The sequence below is a fragment of the Triticum urartu genome, chromosome 7A, assembly GCF_056163025.1.
Source record: "Triticum urartu cultivar PI428250 chromosome 7A, HENAU_Tu73, whole genome shotgun sequence".
NCBI classification, from domain to species: domain Eukaryota; kingdom Viridiplantae; phylum Streptophyta; class Magnoliopsida; order Poales; family Poaceae; genus Triticum; species Triticum urartu.
The window spans coordinates 424,097,107-424,115,130 of record NC_141879.1 but is presented as its reverse complement, the minus strand read 5'-3'; positions in this window follow the sequence as shown (position 1 = coordinate 424,115,130).

Sequence of the window (18,024 nt, the reverse complement as noted above, 5' to 3'; positions counted from 1 at the left end):
TCATACTCCCTACGTTCAGAAGCAAGCTTCCTTTGTGGCAAGCAAAAATAATCAAAAGGGCTAAATTTAATGGGACAAAAGTCCCCAAGATCAAGCTCGAGAGGTATTGGTTCCTCCTTTGGCCCCTCATATTGCACAATCAATTCATCATTATAAGCATTCTTTTGGCAAAAAGTCATGATCCTTTGTTCAAGGGAAAAACCTAGCCCATTGTTCTGGATGGCAAAATTATCATTAAGTTTAGAGATCCTATTAACAAGAGCATCGGTAGGAACCTTTTTTCTAAGGTTTTCATTAAAAGGAACATGATGTAAAGATCGTAAAATGCATAATATCTTCTTGATAGAAAAGAATTTCTTCTATGGGAGGACGGCCGGCATCCACCCTATAATGCGCAAAAATTTCATTGGCTTCTTTTATTATAAATCTGAACTCATGAGCTAAAAATATGGTTGCTGCTCGCTTAACAGAAGAATGCTCAATATTAGAAAATTCTAGGAAAATCCTTTGTATGTAAGGATGCATATGTAAAAATTGTCTCTCAAGTTCAACTATGAGAAAGGATATATCATCTGCGAGACTACTAGTTTTATGAAGGATAGATCCACTCATAGTGGGCAAAGCACCGGCACAAGTAAAGAAATCTTGAATAACTCCCTTCCCAATAATATTACCGCTGCCAATATGAAACTTTTTAGTGTGCAAAATAATAGGAGTTTCAAGAGGATCATCAATAGCATCAAAGTTTTCCATATTATTACCCTTATCAATGATAACCTCCCCAGTTTCAGACATGATGGCAACAAATTGCAAAAAGAACGAGCACACAGAAGGTATGAAGGAAAAAGAGGCGAACGGAAGAAGAGGGGGAATAAAAAAAATCAAGGGTGAAGTGGGGGAGAGGAAAACAAGAGGCAAATGGCAAATAATGTAATGCGAAGGATAAGAGTTGTGATGGGTACTTGGTATGTCTTGACTTGGCGTAGATCTCCCCGGCAACGGTGCCGGAAATCCTTATTGGTACCTCTTAAGTACTACGTTGGTTTTCCCATGAAGAGCAAAGGGTGGTGCAGTAAAGCAGCGTAAGTATTTCCCTCAGTTTTTGAGAACCAAGGTATCAATCCAATAGGAGACCACGCGCGAGTCACCTCGTACCTACACAAACAAATAAGAACCTCGCAACCAACGCGATAAAGGGGTTGTCAATCCCTTCATGGCCACTTGCAAGAGTGAGATCTGATAGAGATGATAATAATAGGATAAGTATTTTTGCTAATTTTATGATATAGATTGAAAGTAAAGATTGTAAAATAAAATAGATTGGAAACTTGTATGATGGAAAATAGACCCGGGGGCCATAGGTTTCACTAGTGGCTTCTCTCAAGTGCATAAGTATTATGGTGGGTGAACAAATTACTATCAAGCAATTGATACAAAAGTGAATAATTATGAGAATATCTAGGTATGATCATATATATATAGGCATCACGTCTGTAAAAAGTAGACGGACTCCTGCCTGCATCTACTACTATACTCCACACATCGACCGCTATCCATCATGCATCTAGAGTATTAAGTTCATAAGAATAGAGTAACGCCTTAAGCAAGATGACATGATGTAGAGGGATAAACTCATGCAATATGATGTAAACCCCATCTTTTTATCCTCGATGGCAACAATACAATACGTGTCGTTTCCCTTTCTGTCACTAGATCGAGCACCGCAAGATTGAACCCAAAGCTAAGCACTTCCCCCATTGCAAGAAAGGTCAATCTAGTAGGCCAAACCAAACTGATAATTCGAAGAGACTTGCAAAGATAAATCAATCATACATAAAAGAATCCAGAGAAGATTCAAATATTGTTCATAGATAAACTTGATCATAAACCCACAATTCATCGGATCTCGACAAACACACCACAAAAGAAGATTACATCAAATAGATCTCCAAGAGAATCGAGGAGAACTTTGTATTGAGATCCAAAGAGAGAGAAGAAGCCATCTAGCTACTAGCTATGGACCCGAAGGTCTGAGGTAAACTACTCCCACATCATCGAAGGGGCCATGGAGTTGATGTAGAGGCCCACCGTGATTAATGCCCCCTCCGGCGGAGCTCCGGAAAAGGCCCCAAGATGGGATCTCTTGGGTACAGAAGGTTGCGGCAGTGGAAATAGGGTTTCGTGGTGCTCCTGGATGTTTGCGGGGTATATGAATATATATAGGAGGAAGAAGTAGGTCGGTGGAGCAACGAGGGCCCCACGAGGGCGGAGGGCGCGCCCAGGGGGGTAGGCGCACCCCCTGCCTCTGGAGTCCTCGTTGATTGCTTGACGTCCACTCCAAGTCCTCTGGATCACGTTTGTTCCAAAAATCACGCTCCCGAAGGTTTCATTCCGTTTGGACTCCATTTGATATTCCTTTTCTACGAAACACTAAAATAGGCAAAAAAACAGCAATTTGGGCTGGGCTCCGGTTAATAGGTTAGTCCCAAAAATAATATAAAAGTGTAAAATAAAGCCCGTTATCATCCAAAACAGATAATATAATAGCATGGAACAATAAAAAATTATAGATACGTTGGAGACGTATCACTCCTGCCGGTTATCGATATTACAAAACATGATCATCTCATACAACAACGTATATCACATCGCGTCTTGACCATATCACATCACAGCATACCCGGCAAAAATAAGTTAGACGTCTTCTACTTTGTTGTTGTAAGTTTTACATGGCTGCTATGGGTAACTAGCAAGAACAGTTCTTATCTACGCAAAACTACAACGGTGATTATCAAGTTTGCTGTTTTAACCTTCTGCAAGGACCAGTCGTAGTCAAATTCGATTCGACTAAAGTGAGAGAAACAGACACCCGCCAACCACCTTATGCAAAACAAGTTGCATCAGTCGTTGGAACCAGTCTCATGTACATGGACATGTAAGGTTGGTTCGGGCATAATACTGTCGAATCAAAATAAGATGTTGGTGGTAAGTAGTATGAACATCACTGCCTGATACGTCTCCGTCGTATCTACTTTTCCTAATGCTTTTCCTCTTGTTTTGGACTCTAATTTGCATGATTCGAATGAAACTAACCCGGACTGTCGCTATTTTCAGCAGAATTACCATGGTGTTGTTTTTGTGCAGAAATAAAAGTTCTCGGATTGGAATGAAAATCTGTGGAGATTTTTTATGCAATAAAAGAAAAATACTGGAGCCAAGAACGATCGGAGGGGGGCCCCTGGGTGAGCACAACCCACCAGGGAGCCCCTTAGGCACGCCCAGGTGGGTTGTGCCCACCTGGTGGCCCCGCAGACCTTGAGTCCAACTCCATAAATACCTATTTTTCGAGAAAAAAATCAGGGAGGAAGAATTATCTCGTTTCGCGATACGGAGCCGATGCCACCTCATGTTCTTCATCGGGAGGCCAGATCTGGAGTCCGTTTGGGGCTCCAGAGAGGGGGATCTTCGATCTTTGTCATCACCAACCCTTCCCCATTGCCAATTCCATGATGCTCCCCACCGAGAGTGAGTAATTCCTTCGTAGCCTCGCTGGTCGGTGAGGAGTTGGATGAGATTCATCATGTAATCGAGTTAGTTTTGTCAGGGTTTGATCCCTAGTATCCATTATGTTCTGAGATTGATGTTGATATGACTTTGCCATGCTTCATGCTTGTCACTTTGGGCCCGGGTGCCATGATTTTAGATCCAAACCATTTATGTTATCACCATTATATCTATGTTCTAGATCCGATCTTGCAAGTTATATTCACCTATTATGTGTTATGACCCGTAAACTCCAGAGTGACAGTATTCGGGATACTTTCCGGTGAGGACCATAGTTTGAGGAGTTCATGTACTCACTACGTGTTAATGCTTTGTTCCGGTTCTCTATTAAAAGGAGGCCTTAATATCCCTTTGTTTCCTTATGGACCCCGCTGCCGCGGGAGGGTAGTGTCGTGGAATTGTCACGGCAGATGTCCTAGCAAAAGGACTTAGTCGTGGAGCCCCGTAACTAGGTTAGCTTAAAGGGGTTAAACAGGACAAAGGACAAAAGAGTTTATACTGGTTCGGCCCCTTGCTATGAAGGTAAAATCCTAATCCAGTTGAGGTGGTATTGCTTGGGTTTCGATTACCAAGGAGTGATACGCTTAACCTAGCTTTCGATCTCTCTTGTTTCTTATCTCTAAATCACCGCCTGGTCATCCCTTTATATACACAGGTTGACGCCCAGCAGATCATGGAGTACCGGACGGCTTATACAACGTATGCGGCTCGGTTACCAACTACTCAAGCCTTACAATACAAGTCACACATATATGGTGGTTTATATCTGTGGGCCTTAAGTTGCCGTTGGGCTCCGGCCCTTTAGTAAGCCTGCTTCGTGAGACCACCATCTTCAACATCTTCATGGGCTTTGTTAATGATGAACCGCCAGAGGTATAACTTGGCCCCTCCTGGGCGGGTCATACCCAGTAGTTATATCCCCAACATTAGGCCCCAGGTTGATGTGAACTTGTTCATATCAATCTTCCAATACTTAGGAAAAAAAATCCTTCATTCGTTCTTACAAAAAAATCTTGTAACCCGCCATGATGTCACCTTCCAGAATTGTCGTAACCCACCGTGACGTCACCTGTCTTTAATATTATGCAAGGCCCAGATCTTTAATACATCTTTTCTTTTAATGCACTCCTGAAAATTGAGAGGTCTGTGCTACCACATATCCATTTTTTGTCCTCCTCGATTCCGGCGCATGCCACTTATCCTTTCGGCCTAATAAATAGGGCCAGGGGTCCCTTTCCACTTCCCCCCTTGCCTCTTCGTCTGTCTTCCACCTCATGCCGCTCCAGTGCCCGAGCTCCGCCTCCGTCCTCGACCTCAGCTACTGCCTCGACAACGGCTGATGTATCAACCTGATTTTTCCAGAGTTCGGTCTCGTGCCTCCGCCGCTCAACAACTCTCGTTAGTTTTCCTCCTTCCCTTCTCTATAGATCCCATTAGGGTTTCCACTAGTTCGTCAGAGTTCATCTTCGTTCTTCACCGTTGCTTGCGATCTTTGACTCAAACTTGGTGCCCTTCCTACGTGGCGGTAGTTGTTATGCTCATTCTTGCCATTAAAACATCTCCTTTTGCGTAAGGAAACCAATCTAGACATATGAACTGCTCACGCGCTGCAACTTAAGTCTAAATATTTTTCATTATTTGAAGTGCTACAGATCCAAAATTATAGTACCCATCCGTGAAATCTGTTTTTCCCAACACTTAGCAATTTTTCATTCTCAGAAGTGTAACTCAATATTTGTATGGGCGGCTTAACTTTAGAAAGCGTAACCCGCCAGGTATCATTAGTCCCCTCCTAAGCTGCCAATAGCTCATGTTGATAACTTCAATGCTATCCTCCGGCTTAACACTTATGCATGCTTCATTGTTATTCACCAATTAACTCGTCAACCGGTTTGACCATATAATCTTGAACCGGCACGATCTTTCCTTCAGCTCATTAAAAATGGCCAAGACATACACTGCTTGCACCTGGGTCCAATCCCGAGTCACTAAGGAAGACTTGAACAACTATGTTGCAACTGGCGCTTTAGCCAAAAAAGAAGTCATTCACTGGAGGGTCCCTGGTGAAGAATTTCCTCCTAAACCCAAGGATGGAGAAGTGATTGTTTTTACTGATCACCTGAGTCGGGGGTTTAGCCCACCCGGCTCAAAGTTCTTCCGTGATGTGCTTCATTTTCTCCAACCTCACCCTCAAGATATCGGACCCAACTCCGTCTCCAACATTTGCAATTTCCAAGTGTTCTGTGAAGCTTATCTTCAAGAGGAGCCCAAAGTTGACTTATTCATAGAGTTCTACTATTTAAACTGCCAGACCGAGTTGTTGATGGGCCCAACACCGAACTCGGTGGGGTTTCAATTCAAAAGAGGAAAGACGTCATCTTTCCCTATGCTAAGCCGCCAAGTCACCCCAAAGACTGGAACCAGACTTGGTTCTATTGCCAAGACACATCTCCAGCCAATGAAAATCCATTACCGGGTTACCGCAATCACCGGCTTAGCAGCACGCATCCACTCCCCTCACTGCTCAGTGCAAAGAATCGGGCCAAATATGCACCATCATTTTCAAAGCTCAGAGCCCTTATGGCCAATGGTTTAACCAGTGTCGACCTTGTCCGGTGCTGGGTGTCCTGGAGTATCTTTCCATTAAGCCGTCACCCCAGTTTAATGTGTGAATACACCCACAATGTGAAAGATCCCCAGCGCCACTGTGACATCCAACTGTCCAATGCAGAAATCAATGAAGATACCAAGAAATTGCTGAACGAACCTTTAAAAGAATGCAGCAAAACAGGACTTAGTCCTTTTAGCACCTTCAACAAGCCGCTAGCCGTAAGTGTTGCACACCTTCCGCTCCATGAGTATTTTCAATAATTATACCTGCTTATGACCTTTTTGATTTTAACAGGCTGATTCTCCATTTTGGAAGAGGAAACCACAAGATAATCCGGCTAAACCGGCCCGTACCAAAACCAAGGTCACCAAGAAACATGCCAAGAAGAAGGCCACCGAACCCGTCGGTGTAAACATTGATGACGAAGATGATGATGATGACTCAGAGGTAGAACTTGACTCCCTTGGCTCTTTTTTATACATCTCATTGACAACGATTGTTATCAGGACGATGTGGAAGCCAGCCGTGTAGGTGAAACAGAGGTAGTTACTATTTCTTCTGGCTCAGAACTCTGCCAACACAGAAAACCCGACACGTAAGGCGAAAAGTAAGCTATTCTCATCCTCTAGCTCACTTGGATCCCAACTTTATTTTGAAGAAATAGCAACATGAAGCTCGCCGCACCACCCGACATAGTGGTGGTGTAATTACTTCCTCTGGCTTACCAAACACGCCGGCTCACAAATTCCTCCTAGGAGGTCTTACATATTTCTAATATACTTTATTCCAAGGCGGGTTATTTCCAACAACCTCTTAACCCGTCTGATTCAAACTATCAGGGGACTTCTCATTCCTCCTCTGGCGAGTCAATGGGAACTCAAATTCCAGTTTTCAAGATTGTACCTGGGTAAGGGTATACTTAATCCTTCAAATCTTATGCCTCATCATTATACCGACCTCTTGATACTTCCTATTTTCAGGGGCCAAGCCAAACCCAGCAAGAAAGCAAAACTAAATAAGACGGTCGATGATGCCAATCCATCTGAACCGGAGAAACAACAACCAGATTCTTCTCATCCAACTGCAGAAGATGTTATTGATGATCCGCCACCAAAAGACCACAATGTTGACATTGACCAGATGAATGTTAACCCGTCCATCACTGATCCACCAAGCCCCATCAAAACGGCCAGTCCTGTTAAGCCGGCAGAAGAAAAGGACGATGATGTTACCATCACTGGGCATGGTTTCACAACTCCGGGTCATCCTACTGTCTTATCCAAGCATAGCGCCAAGGAAGAAATTTCTGCTGAAGATAAAGGCAAGTGGAAGGTAGATTTGGAGAGCTATGCCCATTTCAGCGCCCAAGACCTCCATTCTGGTTATTTGAACCGCCTGTATACCAGCCGCGACTTTGAAGCTGGCTTAGTACACATGATGAAGGAGCGCTATGAGGTAAACACTGCCACTCCTTTATATATGAATATACTTCCCTTAGCCACCAAGTTTATTGGACATGATAGAATAGAATGTACTGTAAAACTTCAATATTTGCATAGATCAAGTCCAGTAGTCCCCAAGGGCCGGTTTATACTTTCAATATGAACTAGGACTTGTAATATCATCACTTCAACTTTGTGTGTGTAGCCCCCAAGGGCCGGCTTAACAAATATGTTAAACTGGGACTTTAAGTAACAAGAATCAATATTGCTACCGTAGCCCCCAAGGGCCGGCTTACTCAGTGATGAGTAAGTCAGGATTAATCATCCCATTTTAAAATTAACAACCCCAATTTGTAGTTTTTATAAACCAGATTACCTCGTTTGTCCGGGTCATAAATTTGTCTTGGAATAAAGCAATAGGCATTCACTCCCAAGTGCCAAGGATAATACTTGTATTGTGCTTGGAACTTTGAAAAAAATTTCTTCAAAAAGAGCTATATGCATTAGCCCCCCAAGTGCCAAGAGTAATACTTGTATTGTGCTTGGAACTTTCAAAGGGTAATCATGATCGTAATCTTGTCTGTGTGTGCTTATGTCACAGGCTGAATTGACCGAGAAGGACTCGCAGCTCAATGATCTGAAGGCCAACATAAAGACTCAACAATCTGAAACATCCATGGCCCAATCAGAATTGAGGATTTCTTTGGAAAACATTGATCAGCTCAAGCAGACCTTCAGTGCTGACAAAGATAGCTGGGAGACTGAAAAGGCGGCTCTAATGGAAAGAGCAGAAGAAGCTGAAGCCGCTCTTAAGCTGGTGACTGATGAATTGTCCGGCTTAAGGCAGCAAATTACTAACATGTCACTCGCTATCTTTGGTAAGTATTAAGCCTGATTCCATTTATCCCATTGAATCTGCTATAAACTGTGCCGGTTTAATAAATAAATGAATTGATATAGGCTCTCGAAGCGTCAATTTGGGCTCAGACATGCGCGTTCGGTTGAAGGCTGTCTACACTCTGGTAGAACAACTATATGCTGGTGCTCAACGGACCATTTCTGCTGCTCTTCACAAAAAACGGTCACCTACTCTTATCAAGGAGACATTGGAAATATTCTCAGTAGTGCCCGAAAGGATTGAAGAGCTGAAACGAGCCTCTGCTAGAGCCGGCGCTTTAACTGCCCTAAGCCGGGCTAAAGCATGGCAAGCAGATCTTGACCTGGAGGATCTGGCCAATGGTTACCCAAGTGTAAAAGAAGATGGGACACCCTTCAGTGCAGATGATTTTGCAAATATAGTAAGATCAATGCGCCCATTGGAAACCCGGCTAGCTGAAGAAACCAAGCTATCATAGTATCAGGCGGCTTATGACACTGATAATAAGAAGGTGAAAGCGCCGATTCATCAGGAGACAGATCTCATCCCGCCAATTCGTAAGCATACCTTCACTCTTGACATTGATCCATCAAACCTTATTTATGATGAGGCTGCGTTTAGAGCATTGACCGGTATCAACTGGGCTACGCCTGACTTCCAGCTGATGGATAATCAAGGAGCTGAAGATGAAGAAGAAGCACAGGATGACCCAGAGGCTTCAACCCGCCAACAGTCATGAGCCGGCTTATCAAACAAAATACTTTATTGTGTTGACATATCCAAAACACTTATTCTTATTGGGCCACCAGATGCCTTGAAATAGGCTAGTGAAACTCTTGATCTACCATGCCATCGTGCATGTTTTATTTTGCATGATACTGCTGATCCGCCAGTTGAGGATATGCAACTTATGTTTATGATATCATCAGGTAGATCAATTGTTTATCCCTTCTTTTTGCACACAAACAAATCATAAGTGCCCTGGCGGTTAACCGCAGGGCGGGTCATGATGCCCAGTATAATTCCATTTGTGACCATAGAAGTCCATAACCAGGGTAGGGGGTAATATCCCAAATATGAGACATAATCAGGGCTGCTTGGCCCAACTTGTAAAGAACCATGTGGTAAGAAAAAAGAGGTGATACAAATCCAAATAAAAAACCCAAAAAACACGATGCTTTCGCCGAGCCAAAATATCTTCTTCAATGAAACTAGCATGTTAGCCGCTGGAGTATCTGCGCTTTCTGTGAGCCGGCTATCACATGACCCAATCGACATTTTAACCTGGATAAGTTCAGGGTCTTTAAAAGATTGACTTATTGAGAGTATGCGGGGTTGGAGTAGCATCGTGCAAAACATGCCGGTTTAACCAAGTTTCAAGGAAGGCGGCTTAACAGCCTGAGCTTCTCCTTGCTTTCCGTAAGCCGACTCTTTCATGACCCAATCAATGTTTTAACCTTGACAAGTTCTGGGTCTCATTTAAGAGATTGACTTGTTAAGACTAGGGCAGGTCATCCAGGATTACCTGGTCGAAGAGTATCTTGCATACTGGCTGGATAACCCGGATTTTTGGTGAATACACCTGGCCTCCAGGCCAATCAAAAGGGTGAATATAGCTATGTTCATTGAACAAGAAGCCCACAAGTGATATGTTTCTAAGCTGTGCTCAATGGGTACCTATGTTTGAGCTGTGCTATGCATCAAACTCTCTTTGGTCCCTGTAACTTGGGCATCAAACCTCTCAAGTTGATCATATGAGATGACAATAAAACTTAATTTCGAAGAAATGAAACGACAGAGGCCCTGAATTATCAGGGATGTCGGTTTTATTATATTCATCATGATATATATACACACACACATTGTCAAAATATGTACATCACAAGAGCCGGTGGCTCAAGTATAGTAAGGCCGAAGATGAGCGATATTCCACGGCTGACGAGTCTCCTCCTCCGATGTGCGTGAGTCCTTGTGGTCTCGAACATCGGTAAGATGGTATGACCCATTATTTAGACTCTTGCTGACCACAAAAGGCCCTTCCCAAAGTGGGGATAGTTTATGCATATCAGTCTGATCTTTGATAAGCCGGAGCACCAAGTCGCCTTCTTGAAAGGTTTTGGTTTTAACCCGGCGGCTGTGATAACGGCGTAGATCTTGCTGGTAAATCGCCGAACGAGCCGCCGCAAGGTCACGCTCCTCGTCCAATAGGTCAAGTGCATCCTGACGTGCTTTTCCATTAACAGCTTCAACATAGGCCGCCACACAGGGCGAATCGTGACTGATGTCACTAGGGAGAACCGCCTCTACTCCGTAAACCATGAAGAAAGGTCTGTAACCCGTAGACTTGTTGGGGGTAGTATTGATACTCCATAACACTGACAGTAACTCCTCCACCCAACAACTCAGCGTCCTTTGCAAAGGTACCATAAGCCGGGGCTTGATGCCTTGCAGAATCTCTTGATTGGCTCTTTCAGCTTGACCATTAGACTGAGGGTGAGCCACTGATGATACGTCAAGTCGAATATGTTCTCGCTGACAAAATTCTTTCATAGCACCCTTGGACAGATTAATGCCATTATCAGTTATGATGCTATGTGGGAAACTAAACCGGAAGATCACCTTTTTGATGAATTGAACCGCCGTCGCTGCGTCACACTTACTAACCAGCTCTGCTTCAACCCACTTTGTAAACTTGTCAACCGCCACCAGAAGGTGGGTCTTTTTGTCCTTGGATCTTTTGAAAGGTCCAACCATATCAAGCCCCCTGACTGCAAACGGCTAAGCAATTGGAATCATCCACAATTCTTGAGCCGGCACATGAGCTCGTCGCGCAAATTTCTGACAACCAACACATTTACTGACTAAATCCTCAGCATCAGCATGAGCCGTCAACCAATAAAACCCATGACAGAAAGCCTTGGCTATGAGAGACTTAGAACCGGCATGATGACCACAATCTCCTTCATGAATCTCTCGTAGAATCTCACAACCTTCTCTAGGAGAGACACAACGTTGAAACGCGCCTATGACACTGCGATGATGTAACTCTCCATTGACAATAATAGTCATTGACTTAGACCGCCGGGTTATCTTCCTGGCCAAAGTTTCATCCTCAGGTAACTCGCCCCGGGTCATATAAGCCAAGTATGGAACTGTCCAATCAGGAATAACATGAAGAGCCGCCACCAGTTGTGCTTCTGGGTCAGGGATAGCTAAATCTTCCTCTATAGGTAATTTGACTGAAGGGTTATGTAGAGTATCCAGGAAAGTGTTAGGTGGCACCGGCTTACGCTGGGACCCTAACCGGCTCAAAGCATCAGCCGCCTCATTTTTCTTGTGATCAACATGTTCCACTTGATAACCTTTGAAATGGCCAGCGATAGCATCAATCTCTCGGTGATAAGCCACCATGAGTGGATCCTTAGAGTCCCAAGTACCAGAAACTTGTCGAGCCACCAGATCCGAGTCGCCAAAACACCTCACCCGGCTTAAGTTCATCTCTTTGGCCATCCGAAGACCGTGAAGCAAGGCCTCATACTCAGCTGCATTTGAAAGTGCAACTATCCCTGGGTGGTTTTGGTAATTCCTAACAACATATAGCTCATTGAGCTAATGCTATCTCAAGATAAATATTTCAAGAAAGCTCAATGATTGACATGGCATGGATTAGAAAGTGGACCCCTCACAATGCTAAGGACAAAAGGATTGGCTCAAGCTCAAAGCACAAGACTCTACATTTTTCATTTTAGTGATCCAAGATCACATTGAGTCCATAGGAAAAGCCAATACTATCAAGAGGGGGTGATGTGTTGCTTAATGAGTTTCTTGCTCAAAATGCTTAGTGATATGCTCCAAAGCCCTCAACTACTTTCTCATATCCACATATGTCCCAAACCAAAAGTCAAACTTGGCCCTACCGGAACTTTCTATCCGGCGCCATCGAGTTTTCTTGACATAGCCACTGCCAGAAACCCTAGTCTTTTCGTTCTCACCGATAGGGATCCCGATCTCACCGAGATGGGATTGTAATCTCTCTGTTTCCCTTCGTAACGTTTTGGTCCAACCGAGATGAGCGATCGGTCCCACCAAGATTGCAATGCAAACTCTCTGTTTCCCTTCGATAACGTTTCGGTCCAACTGAGATGAGCGAATTGGTCCCATCGAGTTTGCCTGACCAACTCTCTGTTTGTCTATTACCAAAATCGGTCCCATCGAGTTTGTGTAATCGGTCTCACCGAGATTGCATTATGCCCTAACCCTAAAGAAATCGGTCCCACCGAGTTGACATGTCGGTCCCACCGAAAATCCTAACGTTCACATTTTGTACTAAGTCGGTCCGACCGAGTTTCATGATTCGGTCCTACCGAGTTTGGTAAATTGTGTGTAGCGGTTAGATTTTGTGTGGAGGCTATATATTCCAACATACATTTTCTGAGAGAGAACCACCTACACTTGTGTTGAGGTCAAGATATTCCATTCCAACCATATAAATCTTGATCTCTAGCCTTCCCCAAGTTGCTTTACATTCAAATCTTCTTTCCACCAAATCCAATCCTATGAGAGAGAGTTGAGTGTTGGGGAGACTATCATTTGAAGCACAAGATCAAGGAGTTCATCATCAACACACCATTTGATACCTCTTGAAGAGTGGTGTCTCCTAGATTGGCTATGTGTCACTTGGGAGCCTCCGTCAAGATTGTGGAGTTGAACCAAGGAGTTTGTAAGGGCAAGGAGATCGCCTACTTCGTGAAGATCTACCCGAGTGAGGCAAGTCCTTCGTGGGCGACGACCATGGTGGGATAGACAAGGTTGCTTCTTTGTGGACCCTTCGTGGGTGGAGCCCTCTGTGGACTCGCGCAACCGTTACCCTTCGTGGGTTGAAGTCTCGATCAACGTGGATGTACGATAGCACCACCTATCGGATCCACGGATAAAAAATCTCTGTGTCAACATTGCGCTTGCTCTCTCAAACTCCTCCCTTTACCTTCATATGCAATTGTTTTACTTTCCGCTGCTATACTCTTAGAATTGCATGTGTAGGTTGATTGCTTGACTTGTGCAAAGTTGCGAAAATCTGCCAAGAACTAAAATTGGGAAAAGGCTATATTTTTATTTGGTCAAGTAATCTAATCACCCCCTCTAGACATACTTTCGATCCTATAAGTGGTATCAGAGCTTTGGTCTCCATTCGCTTTTATTTCCATAGCTTTTGGTGGTCATAGCCTTAGTTTCACAACCTAGGAGAGTATGACGTCTAGCGAGGGAAATTACCACCGTAGAGGTCCTTACTTTGATGGTACAAATTTTGCTAGTTGGAAGCATAAGATGAAAATGCATACATAACCCGGCCGTTTGGGCTATTGTGTGTATTGGCTTGCAAGGTGAATTCTTTGATGGGAGAGAACCAAACCGTGAAACTACCGTGGAAGAGTTGAAGATGATGCAATACAATGCTCAAGCTTGTGATATTCTCTTCAACGGATTGTGCCCCGAAGAATTCAACAAAATCAGCCATCTTGAGAATGCAAAGGAAATTTGGGATACTTTGATTGATATGCACGAAGGTACCGACTCCGTCAAGGAATCCAAATTGGATGTGCTTCAAAGTCAACTTGACAAGTTCAAAATGAAGGATGGTGAAGGCGTCGCTGAAATGTACTCTAGGCTTGCTCTCATCACAAATGAGATTGCCGGCTTAGGAAGTGAAGAGATGACCGATAGATTCATCATCAAGAAGATCTTAAGAGCCTTGGATGGAAAATATGATACCATGTGCACATTGATCCAAATGATGCCCAATTACAAAGATCTCAAGCCAACGGAAGTCATTGGAAGAATTGTTGCTCATGAGATGTCACTCAAGGATAAGGAAGAGCTCCACAACAAGTCAAGTGGTGCTTACAAAGGCTCATGTGAAACTCCCACATCATCAAGTAAGAAGCAAATCAATGAAGAATTGAGTCTAATGGTGAAGAACTTCAACAAATTCTACAAGAGAAGGAGCAAGGAAAGAAGCTCCAAGTCAAGATCCTATAATGAAAAGAGATCTTCAAGTTGCGAAAGAAATTGCTACAATTGTGGAAGACCCGGACACTACTCCAATGAGTGTACTGCTCCCTACAAAAGAAGAGAAGATTCTCCCAAAAGAAGGTGTAGAAGAGAAGAATCACCACCAATAGAAAGAACGAGTAGGGATGATCGTTATGGACGAAGACCCTCTCGGAGAAGCAAGGATTCAGAAAGGAAGGATAAGTCATCGAGGAGCTACACAAAAGGAAGACATCAAGCTCATGTTGGTGAATGGGTATCCGATTCCGACTCCAATCATCACTCCGAAAGAAGTTATCACTCCGACTCCGAATATACTCAAGATGAAGGTGTTGCCGGACTAGCACTTGTGACAACCAACTCCTACGACATATTTGACTCACCAAATGAAGGAATTGGAAGATGCTTCATGGCTAAAGGTCCAAAGGTAACACACCTTGAGTATGTTGATTTCAATAGTGATGAAGATGATTTGCTAGGAGATGATGTTTTACCTGTTGACAACTCTGGTTATGAAAACTATGAGAAACTTACTATTAATCATGCTAATCAAGATAAAATGAATGACGATGATAAGAAGGAGATTGGGAGTCTAACTAAAGAACTAAACACTCTTAAGTTAGCTCATGAAACTACCTTGGAAGATCATCGAGAACTTTTAAAGACTCATGAGAAGCTACACTTTGAAAAGCTTAGCCTTGAGCAAGAGGATGAGTTTTTAAAGGCAATCAATGATGATCTTCGCAAGAAAAGTTCTTCTTACATTGCCAAGCGTTTACTCTTGTCTACTTACATGCCACAAGTTAAATCTAGCAACAAGAACAAGAAAGATTCTTCATCAAGTAGTAACAACAATGATGCTAAATCCAATGTTGTTGCTTCTAGTAGTTATCTTGATTCCACTAATGATTCTCTTAGCCAAGTTACACTTGAGCAAGAAAATAGCTTATTGAAGGGAATTATAGAGAAAGGTGTTTACAAGAGCCTTGCCGGAAGTAACCAATTTTAGGAAATTGTACGCAAGCAAGGAAGGCACCGGAAGAATCAAGGTGTTGGTTTTGAACGAAAGTTCAATGCCAATGGAGTTGAGTAGGAAGAAGATGGATACCCCAAGACGAAGTTTGTTCCTCAACAAGAGAAGTATGATCCTACTTCTTTCAAAGGAACACAAGCTCAAGATGACCTTTCACCACAAGACCACAAGCAAAAAGGCAAGGACAAGCTTCAAGAGGAGATTGATGCATTTGAAGAAGCTCCTAAGGCCTTGGTCAAGTGGGTTCCCAAGACTACATCAAGTTCTACCTCATCAAGTACGACTACAACTCCAAGGATTCCCATCAAGATGGTGTGGATCCTGAAGAAGAAGAACTAGAGAGTACTTGAGGGTGACTCCGCCAACATACATCACTCTTATCATTTGGCAATAACAGGTGCAAACAACTTCCATATCTTGCACTAGTTCAAGGAGTCACAAACCCTCTTGTTGGTAAGACAAGGGACAAGGTAACCTAATGCTTTCATGGACATCATCTTGTGTATACATCACTCTATGTCTATGGATATCCTTGCTTGTTCCTTGTGGGACTAACCCATGTAGGTATTGGAAGTGCAACTCACTCCAATGGAATGCTCCGAATGATCTACATCAACATTGAGCATCCACATCTTCATTACCTACATGAAGTCATCATCGACAAAACCCAAGGTCAGTTCATCCCTCTTAGGGGGGACATCACATCTAGGGGGAGCTTTACTCTAAAATTGAGCTAATGCAGCTCTAATGGTGTGAGCACAACAATGCTTTATGTAAAAGTGGTAACCCCACTTGTGCTTAAACGTTGAGTATGACCTATGATCAAATGTTCTCATTTGACTCCTAAGTCAATATACTCATATATAGATGACCTAGTCATCCCCAATTGCTTGATAGATGCTAGAGTGTCTGTGCATGCTTTGTCACATATTTCATTTGCCATTTTATTGTGTGAGCATGTTGGATGCATATTTCTCTCATTCGAGGACATCCATTTGTTGCTTTGATTGTTTGGCTTTTTCTCTTTTTCCAAATGGATGGACAAGAATGCCTAAGAACTCCCTCTAGCTATCTATGCTTTCCTCGTCTCAAACTTTATTCATGCTACATCACAAAGTTTGATCAAGTCAGATTTGAACCACTCTATGTGAGGAGCACTCGGAGTCCCCGATTCGTCATAGACTTAAACTTCCAAAACCTCTTTGTGCATTTTGGTCTGACCGATTCATCCTTTTAGGTCCTACCGAGATCACTTAGTTGATCTAGATTTTCAATCTCGGTGCAATCGATTAGAACCATTCAGTCACACCGAGTTGCAGTAACTGCCTACAGTTTTGCATCTCAGTGCCACCGAGTTGTTCCACTCGGTCACACCAACAGGGTCAGGTTATATATACTGATGGGTCAAATTTTGGAATTTTTTCGAAAACCCTTCACCCGCGCATAACCTGCTTTGCCTCTTCGGGTCTCCGGATCATCCTCTCGCCGCCAGCGACCTCCCGCCGCTGGTCTCCGCCGCCGTCAACGGCAATTTGCCCCGCCGTTGCCGCCGTAGCGAACACTCGCCGCTCTAGGGTAAGTGTTCGACCCCTTGTGCTGTCTTTTTCACTCTGATTCCTAGCACAAGGACAATGCCATGTTTCTTTCCACGATTGAGATTGATCCATCCAGCTAAAACTTCCTTAGGTCTAGATTGATTTGAACATTTTAGGGTTCGCTCTCCGCAGAACACATCTCGGACCGACCGAAATGTAGAAATCGGTCTCACCGATTCGGCCTTGGCCATTACACATGCGCTTTTCGGTCCAACCGAAACATGCAAATCGGTGTGACCGAGTTCACGATTCTGTGAAACCCTAGCAATCTTGGTGCTACCGAACTGTGACTCGGCCCAACCGAGTCCACTAGTTTAGGTTCCAAGTGTTGCTTTGGTATCATCGAGTTTGTCAATTAGGTAGCTCCGAGATCACTTCTGTAGAGAACTAAAACTAAGCTTTTTGACTCAATTGTTTTGCAAAACCTCTGTACTTTGTGATGCTCATCTATTCTACCTCATCTACAACCTATTCACGGGGTCTGCTGACAGTTTGCCTGAAGATGTCTGGTCAAAGTGACAGTCAGAACAAGTCTGAAGAGCAGGTTCAGATGAGTGAGGGCACTAGTCCCTCAGACAACTATGATGAGGGCAGCAGGAGCACACCTAGTAACCTGTCAAAGGCAGCTACCAGGACAAGGAAGAAGAAAACCTCAGATTCTGAGGATGAGGATTATGTGGCTGTTGAGGATGAAGCCACTTCAAGGAAAAAGGTGTTGAAAAAGGAGTATGGCGCAGCTACTGCAAGTAAGCCAGGACTGAAAACAAAGGCTCCAGCAAGAAGAGTTCCAATGTCAAAAGCCAGAGCCTCCACTCAAGAAACAATGGAGTTCACTCTTGAACGCAAAGAAGGAG